Raw genomic sequence first — 3597 nt, forward strand, 5'->3', positions numbered from 1 at the left:
CCTCCCTCTCCCTCTGTGCGCAAACATGTGTGTGTGTGTGCTCGTGTGAGTGTGTGTGTGTGTGTGTGTGTGTGTGTGTGTGTGTGTGTGTGTGTGCAGGCCCTCAAAAGCAAGAGAAGGCATCAGATTCCCCTAGAGCTGGAGTTACAGGTGGTTGTGAGAAGCCTGATATGGGTGCTGGAAGTTGAGTCTAGCCCCTCTCCAGGCATCTGCCAGCCACGAATGCAATGCGTATTTCTTTAGGACACATTGGTTTTTAATTTCATGAACTGTGAATGGCAGAACAAGCAAATGCTCCATTTCTTTGCTTTGTAGAATACTTGGGAAGCAGCAGGAGGGCTCTGTGACCAAGTAACAGATGATAAATGTGCTCAGCACTTTGGTTCTGCCTTCCTTTGACTTCTCCACTAGTAATTCTTTTCCTTTAAACATCGTTTAGTTTCTGATGTTTTGAAAATTAAGTGTATCCTAGAGTGCTCTGAACAAGCCATTTGGTGGAAAGACAGAAACACAATTCCATCAGTTTGAGTAAATTAACATGAAAGTCAATGTTAGTCAAAGTTTGAGAAGCATCTTGAAGATGGTCCTCCTTCCCAAAACTTTTATTTGCTTACTCAAAAGTGACAACCATTCTCAACCACATGATTCAAAGACCCATGGACAACTCTACAGAAGGGCTACTAAGGGCAAGAGGAGGTAAAGTGACTTGTTATTGTACCAGAGATGAAGGGATGGGGACCAAAGAATCGGATGCTTAACACTTTCTTCAAAAATCAGTCTGAACAGTGATGGAAGACATGGAAGCACGCAGTGGGAGGTGTAGCTCAGGGGTAGAGGGCTTGTACTGTAGGCAGAGAGCATGGAAAGAAAGAAAACCAGATGGGAAGGAGAGCAAAAAAAGGAAGAAGAAAGGAGGTAGGTGGAAATAAAGGGGAGAAGGGGAGAGGAGAAAGGGACAAAGAAGTGAGAAGGGGGAAAAGGAAGAAGAAGGGGACAGGAAAGACCCAGAAAGTCTGGCACCAGCAAGTCAAATCCAGTCAGGAGACCTGATGCTATGTAGTTGCTGTAAGACAAGTACATCCTGCCATGTGTGTGGAGGCTGAAACTTTAAATCGTCCAGGCTGAATACGGAAGGTGGTGAGAAACCGGTGATGGACACAATTCAGCCCTTGTACTGTTACCGAGACAGCACTGCTGGTATTACAGCCTCTCATACTAAATCCTCACAAACATCGTCAAAATAAAGGCCCAGGTCCTGAAAACACAGGCAGAACCTTCCATCCTTACCTTATTTCAAATCAAAATATGTGTCTCCTTCTCACAAAATAACACACACAGACTTTCGAAGAAGAAAAATGCCTAGACAGAATCTTCTAAATGAGCTAGGTAACCTCTGAAAGGAAATGGGGCCGTTCCCTCACCCCCTTCACTCTCAGCTGCCACCTAACTGAATTTTAACCCGACTCTTGTCACCAAGGAGCATCTATTTGCCTCGGATGAACACTGGCAATGGTACATGCATGGTTGCTTCCCGCCTAAAGCCTTTCTCCAGAGAAGATAATTTTTCATTGTGCGGGCACAAATTTCCACACTTGCGTGTAGGTAGATGCAGGCTCTATGCCACAGTGAGCATGTGGAGGTCAAGAGCCAAGGTCTGCTAACTGTTTACCGCCACTGTGTAGACCAGGCCGGCAGCCTGCAAGCTCCCAGGGAGTCCCCTGTCCTTGCCCTCTTAGAAGGTCTGGCAGTAAGGGCCACACTGCTATATGGAGCTCTATATGGTTCTGAGAGTCTGAAGGAACTCATGGTTGTGATGAGGGCACTTTACCCACAGAGCTGTCTTAAGGTCCTCTGTAAGAATCACTTGTTAATTTCATTGAATGATTCTGTCGCCAGAGATTCAGGTCGCACCGCACATCATGAATGACCCTCATTTTAGTGACCACAGGCCATTGTGTAAGTGAGGAGGGGGACCACTGTCTGCGGAACTCAATGATTTGCTGATCACTAAGGAGACATTAGGATTTTGCACGTTTCTGATTAATGATTATGCACTATGAACTTTTTTTCTTTTTCTTTCTTTTTTGTTTGTTTGCTTCTTGAAGACAGGGTTTCTCTGTGTAGCCCTGGCTTTCCTTGAAGTAGCTCTGTAGACCAGGCTAGCCTCAAACTGAGAGATCTGTTTGCCTCACCAGTGCTGGGATTAAAGTGCACCACTATGGCCCAGCTGCATTATGAACATTTAATATCACTCTGAGATCTTACACACACAGACACGTTCTGTGCTTCACACAATCAGGAAAGATTAGGTTAGAATAATGTGGTAGCTTTCTCGTGTGTGTGTGTGTGTGTGTGTGTGTGTGTGTGTGTGTGTGTGTGTGTGCCGGAAATGCACACAGCATGAGACCCACTGGCTTACAGGTTCTTCCTCTGTGCTTGGTGAAAAGCAGTTTCTCCTGGAAAGTTTCTGAGTCTGCTCAGTTTCTAAACTACATCCCTTCCAGCGGGTCCAGGTGTCCAGGGAGCCTCCATAACACCTTAGAAGACCTAGAAATTCTTTAATGCTGTTCACTAGGCCTGGCCCACCCTACCCTGACAGAGCCAGAATGTCACTGCTGTCAGAAGGTACAAAAAAAATTGGGGGTAGTTTGTCACTTTGTCATGAGAAGGCCGGGCAGCAGGGCATGAGGCAGTTGGTCACATTGTATCCACAGTCAAGAAGCAGATGTAGATCAATGTTTATGATCAGCTTGCTTCCTTCTTACTATTCAGGACTCCAGGCCATGGATTGGTGCTGCTCCCAATTATAGTGAGTCTTCCCAGCTTGATTAACCTAGTCAAAATAACCCCTTACAGCCATGCCCAGAGGCTAACCTAACACACACTATCCCTCACAGAGCACCCGGAAGCTTGTCTCCTAGATTCTAGATCCTGTCAAGTTGACAATCAATACCAACATCATAATATGTGTGGATAAGTATATGTGTGTGTGTTTATATGTGTAGACATAGGATATTCTCAAGTGCCATTCTGCAGGCACCACCTACCTTCTTTTGAGACAGGTCTCTCATTGGCTTCGAACATGCCAACTAGGCTAGGGTAGATGAACCCCACGGATCTGCTTGCTTTATCCCCAAAGCTAAAATTACAAGCATATGCCACCATACCCAGCTCATTTACATGAGTGCTGAGGATTGAACTCGGGTCCTTGCTCAGGTCCATGAACTAAGCTGACTCTCCAACCGTAGTACGTTACTTTTAACTCCAAAATGTTTCTACATATAGGCAGTTTATACCATCTTCTGTTCTGGGTGGGGAGACCTGAGCTGGGGAGCTGGCTCATGGGTAAAGGCGCTTGCTGTTCAAGCCTGAGGACCTGAGTTTGTTTCCCTAGAACTCACATTCAAGCCAGGCACAGTAGCGGAAGAATCTGTAACCTCAGTACTCCTACATGGAGATGAGAGACACGCACAGGAGAATCCCAGAAGCTAGTGGGCCAGCTAGCTTGGCATATTCAGTAAAAATTCAAGAGAGACTGTCTCAGATAAGAGAGAGCAAGGGCTGACAGCTGAGGATGCCCTCTGACCTCCACACACA

This window comes from Arvicola amphibius, chromosome 12, assembly GCF_903992535.2.
Source record: "Arvicola amphibius chromosome 12, mArvAmp1.2, whole genome shotgun sequence".
Lineage (NCBI taxonomy): Eukaryota > Metazoa > Chordata > Mammalia > Rodentia > Cricetidae > Arvicola > Arvicola amphibius.